This window comes from Asparagus officinalis, chromosome 5 (assembly GCF_001876935.1).
Source record: "Asparagus officinalis chromosome 5, Aspof.V1, whole genome shotgun sequence".
NCBI lineage: Eukaryota > Viridiplantae > Streptophyta > Magnoliopsida > Asparagales > Asparagaceae > Asparagus > Asparagus officinalis.
The window spans coordinates 8,809,988-8,819,365 of NC_033798.1; positions in this window are offsets into that span (position 1 = coordinate 8,809,988).

Genomic DNA, 9,378 nt, shown 5'->3' on the forward strand with positions numbered 1-9,378 from the left:
GGAGAGAGAATCTGAAGGCAATAATCTTCAACAAACTGAAGATTTCCAGAGATTCGATACTTGGCTGTTCAACCGAATTATTTTCGGTTCAAACAACTCTTTTTCACCAGAGTTTATCACTCGCTCTGAGTTACAAAACTCATTAAGAGTCCTTGATCAGTTCGACCACACGAGTCAGTTGTTCCAGTGAATTGAGACATTCGGATCGTCAACGAAGAGCAAACTCGACGCGAGCATTCGAAGGAGGCACTCCATCGTTACCGTGAGGAACCCAGAATTAAACAAATGGGAGAATCCAGATCATTCTCTTCTCTTTTGTAACCAGAAATTCAAATTGTAATCGAGAGTTGAGAGAGTTGTAAACATTCTTTTTTAAGCAGTTAGAGAGAATAAAAATCAGATACAATTCTTTCATTATTTTCTTATTACAAATTTTCCGACAAACAAAAGATGGCGACTCCGCTGGGGACTAGCTTCTCTGACGGAGGTGGTGGCGCAATCTGATGTTCATCTCGCTGGAACAACTGTTGAAACTCTCGTCATAGAGTTTGATCAGGCCAAGTACGAGGAAGCTCTTTCCTCTGGATCGCTTAGCCCCAAGGCTAGACGCGACATCCGAAAAATCTCCAAAGAGATCCAACCTATTGCTGAAACTTATTGCTGAAAGGTCAAAGAAAGCCATCTCATTTGGTCAAGATTCATCAAATCACCCCTCCTCAGAAGGAGTGGACTTAGCCTCTGCTGGACTTGTCCAACAAGTTGAACCATCCACGTCTCCAACAACACGACGTGCTACGGGCTACAAACGGCCTATCGAAGAGTCAAACTCTATGAATGCCAATGATGTTGCTGCAAAGGCTCTGAAACAAGCCAAGAAGAACGCCGCTCGAAGACGGAGAAGATCCATCCGACGTGCGCACCTTCGAGAAAACCGATCCCTGGTTCAACGAGAGGATTGCGTTTGTGAGGGTCTGCCCAAACATTGCGTTCCTACTCCACAACGCATACTTCTCGGCAATGAGCCTAACTATGAGCCTCGAGTGATACAGCTTAAATGCGACCCTCAGTGGTGCGTTGTCCATCCAAAACACAGTACTGCTAAGGATAAACACGTGCCTCATGAGTGCGTTCAAACAAAACAGGACCCTAAGGGGTCTGTTTCATCAATTAAACGTGATGTTTTCAAATCACAACGTAACCCTCGTGTTTCGTCTTCAGAACGCGATGTGGTCCGCCAAGTTCAAGGGAGTGGACATGGGCTTAAGATTCATGTCCAACAAGAACCAGTCTCGCCCACTTAAGGACAGGGGGTTTTATTTCCAACCTCATGCTCGACGAAGAATTACTCTCAAGTCTCTGATTTGCGAGAATTACTTTCTAGAGGGAAACCAACGCAACAAGCAGATCATTCATGCCATTGTGAGCGGCTTATTTCAGCGGTTGTTTCCGAATGCCACTGTTGTGCACCTGAACCCCGACAATCTATGTTTGACAGACTAGCGAACGTCGCTAGACCTGTCAAGCGACGACGTCATCATAAGAAGAAAGTAGCAGAAGCTGAATATCCTCAAGTCACTATTAATGTGATCGGCAGAGGGAAAGCCTCCGCTCCTAATTCTGATGAATCAGAAAGAAGCCACTCCCCGACCGTTCGGGAAATTTGCGACGAGTTCAAAGGAGTATATCGACATACTCGGACGCGGACAGGAGTTATCCGCTCGGTTGACTATAGAAAGTTGGCCAAAGGAATTACTTCTGATGATGAACATTCGGCAATCGTCGAATCTCAATCTTCAAACTCCGTCGTTGTACGGGAAGTTTCCGTTTACATGACTGGAGACCCCGAGGATTTAGCTAAAAGAGTTGACGAACACCACGTTATGCTCCATGCACAACAAGACACTTCTCCAAATGAAGGATATGTTGGCCCAGCTCCTCGTCGAAAAAGGCCAAAAACCTGAATCTTCCCGAAGGACAACCTCCAAGGGAAAACAGAAAGCACATGAGAACGCGGAACATGAAAATCACATCTTGGAGTCTTCTTCCGAAAACAAGAGAAACGGAAAGAGAACCGAATCCTCAGTCAACTAAAGTAGATGAGCTAGAAGCCCGCCTTAACGCAATAGCTAACAGAAGCGAACTTCGCGAGGAAGGAGTGATACGGCCTTATCCCGCGGAATGGGATACAGCTCCCTATCCGCCGAAGTTTAAGGCCCCAACTCTACAACCCTTTGATGGTACAGGATCACCGAACCAACACATCTACTACTTCAAGTCACAAACTGGTGATGTGGTAGCAAACGACGCCATCCTGACCCGTTTGTTCATCGGTACTCTTAAAAGAGTTGCCTTTGAATGGTTTATGAAACTGCCTGCTGGATCTATTCAGAAATGGATAGATTTGAAAAGGCTTTTCTTAGCCAGGTTCTTCGAAGATGACACGGAAGTTTCGGTCCCGACTCTTCTCGCCACCAAGCAAAGGAAAGGAGAGTCCATCAAGACTTATGTGGAAAGATTCCGCAGCATGGCATTGCGATGCCCGTCAGGTATGACCCAATCAACCTTAGTCGAAACTTGCAGGCACAACTTGCAGACCCAACTCCTCGCTCAGATGGGAGTGGCAGAATGTCGCTCCTGAAGATAATTAGTTTTGCAAGGAGAATAAGCCGAGGAGATTGTTGCTCGGGTCAAGGCTGAAGAAATTACTCAACCCAAGCCACAACAGCATCGCAACCAGAACAATGTGCCTCGCTCCAAGGGAAAAGAGACGTTAGTTGCCGATACCGACGCACGCACTCCACCTGCGAAGCAAGGAAAAGCGCCCAACCAACAAAGAGCGCCTAAGCAATACTCGTTCAAAGAAGAGCATGTGGACACTCTGTTCCAACTACTTCGGAAAAACAACAAATTACAGCTCCCCGAGATCAGAAAACCAGATGAAGCAGGGAAGGTAGATGACCCTAATTACTGTCGCTATCATAGGTTCTTGGGACATCCTACCAGAAAATGTTATGTGTTCAAAAACATCTTACAAAACTTGGTGAATGCTAACGTGCTCACTTTAAAACCCGAGCAGAAGACCGTATCCATCAATATGATAGCGGTCCAATTCGGTGACTTCCCTCCGATAACAACTACAGATGTCGTTGTCCCCATTCGTAAAGGAGAAATGCACCTGAAGAATGCTGACTTGCACAGTCAGAAAGACAGGGGGTTGGTACCCCTCACTACCCCGAAAGGGAAAATCATGTGGGTCCACCCTGACCTGTTAGGAGACCAACAATGGACGAATATCCCGTCCAAAAAGAAGGGAGGCAAGGCTAAGTCTTCCAACATGATTAGTCCCTCCGTTACTGAGAACGATACCACCTCAAACCTCTCACAGACTCAGAAGAAGAGAGAATCGTCCTGGCGGCATACCCAGGAGGCAACCCTGGCACTCGGTCGAGAAAAGCTTACTTGAAAAACTATGACCAGAATGCTCAAGAAGGCGAAGAACAGCCCCAAGACGCTGGGGGTTCTGTACCAAAGAAGCTGGTCGATAAAGGGAAACAAAAGGAGCTCCGGTTCAACAAAAATCTTCACCAGGATCTTGGGGAGTCGAGCGCTCCCTTCCAATTTAATGTCATGACGCAGCTGGCCAATATACCTGCTAGGATTACCCTATATGAGCTCTTGAGATTGTCCAAAACCACCAAAGAAGCTCTGATTGAAGCTTTGAAGAACACGGAGAGCTTTATCACTCAAGTGACTCCAATTCCTGAAGCGTCTGAAGATCAGTCTTGTCTACAATGCTTACAAGCAGCAAGAAGTTTACCCTGCATATCATTCACTCAGGAAGATATGCAAGTGAAACATAAACATGATAGATCCTTATACTACACAGGATACATCGGGTCATCAGAAATCAGCCGTGTTCAGGTTGACCCAGGCTCGGTACTCAGCATCATGCCATACAGAGTCATGCAAGTTTTAGGGATTCCTATGCATCGGTTGAATGCTACTCAGACTACTATCTTCGGATTCAACGCCAACAACACTCAGCCCCTGGGAAAGATCAAACTCAAATGCCAGATTGGATACCTCAAGTCCGAAGTGACTTATTACATCATAGATGCGGACACGTTCTACAATCTATTGTTAGGACGACCATGGATTCATGCAAATCGCATTGTCCCGTCTACCCTCCATCAGGTTATGAAGTATGCTAATGAGGAAGGAGAAGTTCGAACCTTGATTGCGGAAAAATACCCTTTCAGAGGAGTGGAAAATTTCCACACCGATTTGGTCTTCTACTCAGAGTCACAGGAGAAAGAAGAGATTGACATCGGTAATGAAGCAGACGTCGAGCCAGACCCTGAAGGAAATTGTCCATGGGAGTTGAACTTCAATGTAATGGGTTCAGTCGAGAACAATAATAATGTACCGAGTGAGGGCGAGTGGTGCATTAATGAAGATTTCAGTCGAGAACAATAATAATGTACCGAGTGAGGGCGAGTGGTGCATTAATGAAGATTTTATTTTGACATACTTGTCTGATGGATCTTTGAAAACTGAACAAATACAGAATAATACTAAGACAGGTACTGGCTCGTGGCACACATTGCGCGCCGATGCATCGCTAACATTGCTGATTAAGTCATTCTTCGCTTCAGATGAAGAAGTAGAAGATGCGCAAAAAGCTTTCTTCAAAGTCTCATCCAAAAGAAAAGGGCAGAAGCCAATCCATTTTTGTAAAGTCAAACCCGAACAACTCAAATGAGGAAGTTCAGAGGAAGATGATGGAGTGCCTCAATTCCATTACCATGAACCTAATTCCGTCCAATTAATGAAACGAATGGGGTATAACTTTAACGAAAAACAGGGTTTAAACTTCGGGAAAGAAAGGCAAACACCGATCCGAATGTCTCTGACCCCCGAAGGAAAACCTCCGGACTACTATCAAAAAACCGAAAGGGGTGTGGGTTACGTCACAACCCCCTCTGTCTTAGAAAATAAAATCAGTAATTATCTGCGTCAGGATCATTCATCCGGAACATCTTCCTGGGAATCCGACGTCAGTGTCGGACCTTTCTTTAAAAACTTGGCTGTGAACATGGTTTCAACTAGTCATCCAGATGAAGACGTAGGGGGTGATGAAGAGCTAATCGAATCAACTGACGATCCTTGGATCAAACGCCTCAACATCTTGTGGGATATGCGCTTCGAACAACGTGAACCGCCCACTGAAGATAGAGTGATCCAGGTCAACATAGGAGATGAGCATGACCCTAAACCCATCTTCATAGCTGAAAATTTATCATCATCTGAGAGAGAGGACCTCATATCTCTCATCCAATAATATATAGATGTCTTTGCTTGGAACTATGAAGACATACCTGGTCTTGACCCAAAAGTTGTCATGCATCGGCTCAACATCGATCCGGATACAAAACCAGTTAAACAACAACAACGCCGGTTTCGTCCAGAGATCATGGAAGCAATTGAGTCCGAAGTTAAAAAGCTTATAGACTCGGGTTTTGTCAGAGAGGAACAACAACCAGACTGGGTAGCCAACATTGTTCCAGTTCCCAAGAAGAACGGTAAGGTCCGGATATGCATCGACTTTCGTGACCTCAACGCAGCCTATCCAAAGGATGAGTTTCCTCTTCCTATCACTGATGTAATGATCGACAATACTTACGGATATGAAAGGATGTCTTTCATGGACGGATTCTCAGGGTACAATCAGATCAAGATGCATCCTGAAGACGAAAAGCATACTGCGTTCAGAACTCCACTGGGGTGTACTGCTACACAGTGATGCCTTTCGGCCTGAAAAACGCAGGTGCAACTTATCAACAAGGAAATATCATATCACAAAACCAAGTACTCTCTTGCGGATCCATGAAACAACTCTCAGAAATCGTTTTCCCTTTTGGAAGATACATGGAATAACATCCGAGACATAATATTCGGGTCAACATGCCCTTATACAAATTGAACAAATGAAATACTAGATAGATAAAATACACTGATCAAGCGAAATGGAAAGAACTACAAAATAACTGGAACCATCAGCTAATAATGAAAAGAATAGGCTTCGACTCCTTCTTTTGCTCCGTCTACATGGCACTCCTGCTGAGAATCCTCTGGTTCCTGTTGAACATGTTCTTCTCCTAAGTCTGACGTACACCAGAGAAAACAGGTGTACGTCAGGTGCATGGCGCACGGCAAGACCCGACCCCACAAAGAAAATAGAACGATCGAAAAACACAAGCGGAAAACGATACAAAAACCGAAATAACAAAAGAACGTGCAACTGGTAATCTAACAAAATCAACATGCAATCCACATGATAATCATAAGGATCCGTAAATCATTCAGGTAATAAAAACATGCAGCTAACGATCAGACTAATCATCCAAGTCACAAGGTCATACACTAGATAAAATTAATACTTAAAAATCTATAACTCGAGACGTAGTACGTCGAGCGAAATAATCCAAACAAGGAAACCCTCATGTATATACCATATGTCTCGAATTGTAAATAATTAAATATTAATCCTGATCTATGTATAAAAGGAAACACAACTAGCTTATATCTCACAAGAACTCATACTTAGCCAAGAACCAAGGTCATGTAACTAGCCATTCTATACAGGTCACTGGTTTACATCTCTCACAGAGTCAAAGTTCACATTATCGGATATCTGGTTAACAACTACATCTCACTAGTACCTCAGACCCGCCCCAGTGTGAAACGATTCACTGGTGCGTGCCTGGAAATAATCAATAATCACAATATCATTGTTCCTCAGACCCACCCCAGTGCGAAACGATTCACTGGTGCGAGCCTGGAAATAATCAACAATCACAATATCACATCACCTCAGACTCACCCCAGTGCGAAACGATTCACTGGTGCGAGCCTGGAATAACAATACACATCCGATCACTGCTCCTCAGACTCACCCCAGTGCGAAACGATTCACTGGTGCGAGCCTGGAAATAAATAACAACTTATTTGATAACATGAACCAAGACTTTCCCATCCCAAGTCCAAGTTAACAACTCATATCTCACGGGTCACTATGGCCATACTCGCGATTCTCAACTATAACAGGGTATAAATGCAATGAATACTATGTAACAGTGTCATGAATCATGAACAGGAAACGTGAACAACTACTAATAACAGTGTCAACATGTCGGTGGTAATATACATGAAACGTCGTGTTCTTTAACTATCAATCACACAATCATAACACAAAAATAATCTTTTACCAAAATAACTTCTTTAAAAATATTTATCATTATAAAATAATTTCCTTCCACGATAAAAATTATAAAAATATTATAATTAATCTAAAATAATTATATTACCCAAAATACATTCTTTAACTTATTATATTGGTTCTGAAAATACTATTTATCACATAATTTCTATCCATTCAATATTATTCATCAAACCCACGCAGATAATAAAAATTATAAATTATCATAAACAGATAATTCACCAATTCATCAACAAGCCCACGCCGATAATAGTAATTCATAATCTAATCTATGCAACTAATTAACGACATATATAAATTGGAAATGACGAGTCAAAAGGAGCAGGATCTTGCCTACGAGACCGTGGGGTCTGATGACGAGGTGACGGCGCTGATGCGGATGCTCGGAAATGTTGTTGGAATGTCTCGGAGCTCCGACGGGCTTGCTGGCGGCTAGAAGAGGGCGGTTCTTCCACTAGTTGTGCGTTGGCATATGATCAAACGAGGTTGGCATGGCCGTCGGCCACTTCGAGCTCGTGGGCAGCGAATCTGATCGAGCACATCATTGAAACGGCGCAATGCCACCGGATGCATTCGGCTCTGCGGCGCTAAGACACGATGGACGACGGCTTTGGTGCTAAGCGACGGGGCGTCACTTGACACGGTCGACTGTGGTTCACAGCTCGTCGCGATGGTCGGCGGTCTCAGCCGACGAGGGCTGCCAGCGGGGTGGAAGCTCGGGCTCGAGAATGCGTCGGCGACAAGGAGCCTCGAGTGGGCCAGGCGCAAGAGGTGATTGGCGGAGCTGGGTGTGCGTGATCTGCGGCTGGGTGGCAGGGCTTTGGGCTCGAGGGAGGCCAACAGGGTGCGCTGCCCGAGGTGGCGATCGGGAACTCAGGCGGTCAGCGGCTCGACGGCGGACAACGGCCGAACTAGCGCGGCGGTAAGGCTAGCGGCTTGCTTGCAGCGAGGGACGATGGCGAGGAGGTCGGAGGCTGTCGACGGTGGGACGCGCTGCACCGCATGGCTGGTGGTGCAGGCGCGAGCCGAGCTCGGGTGTTCGGCCTGGATCTGGCCGGCGAACTCTGGCGCTGCTCGTTCGCACTGAAGCGTGCGCGTTGGTGGTCCGGGAGGTGGTGGTGAAGAGCTCTGCAGGCTGGCCGGCGGGAGGAGATGGAGGCAGGTCCTGGGGTTCGACATATCGACTGGTCTGAGCCGCGGCTAGGCAGCTGGCTCGCCGCAGGCTTGCGGCTGGTTCTGTCGTCGGGCTGGAAAGCGTGGTGGCCGCGCGGGGCAGGCTGGGGGCAGGCAGTGGCAGACGGCAGGGTGCCTCGTGAAGGAGGCTGTGGCGGCATGGAGCGCCGAGCGTCGGGTCGGCTGGCGCCGTTGTGGAGCTTGTGGCGGCGTTCGAGCTTGGCCCGCTGGGGTGACCGGACGTCGCGAGCTCGACGCGCAGCATCAGGGAGGTGGGGAGGAGCTCGTTGTGGGTTTGATTGAAGAGAAAGAGAGAGATTGGGAGAGGACGAGAGTGACAGAGAGGGAGAGAACCTGAGAGGGGAGAGAGAGAGAGAGAGCTGTGGGTTGAGTGTGAGAGAGAGAGGAATAATAGAAGAGAGAGAAGGAGAGGGGGACAGGGAAGTGATGGGTGCGGGAATTGAGGAGTAATTTTGGGGAGTGGGATAGGAGAGAGACTGAGAGATGAAGAGAGAGACAGTGTGAAATACCGATGAGAGGAAAAACACAAGAAAAATACCACTTTAAAATAATAATTAAAATACTAAAAATTTATTCAAATAAATATTAAAAATTTATGGTCAAAATAATAATAACAATAACAATAATGAATAATTAAAAATTAATTTAAAAAGGTTTACCGAAATAATTAAATCTATAATTAGCAGAACCATTAAAATAATATAATACCGTATTTTTAAATCATAGAAAATTCTAAAGAAATTGGAGAAAATACAAATACTCTTTTAGAAAAATAATATTTAAATATTTTAAACTATCAGAAAATAATTTTAACTAGTATCAAAAATTCATGGTCCTTACAAAAGAAAACGGGTGTTGTGCATAGAGGAGCACATCAATCGTGGCCGCGAGAATGTCCCTCTCAT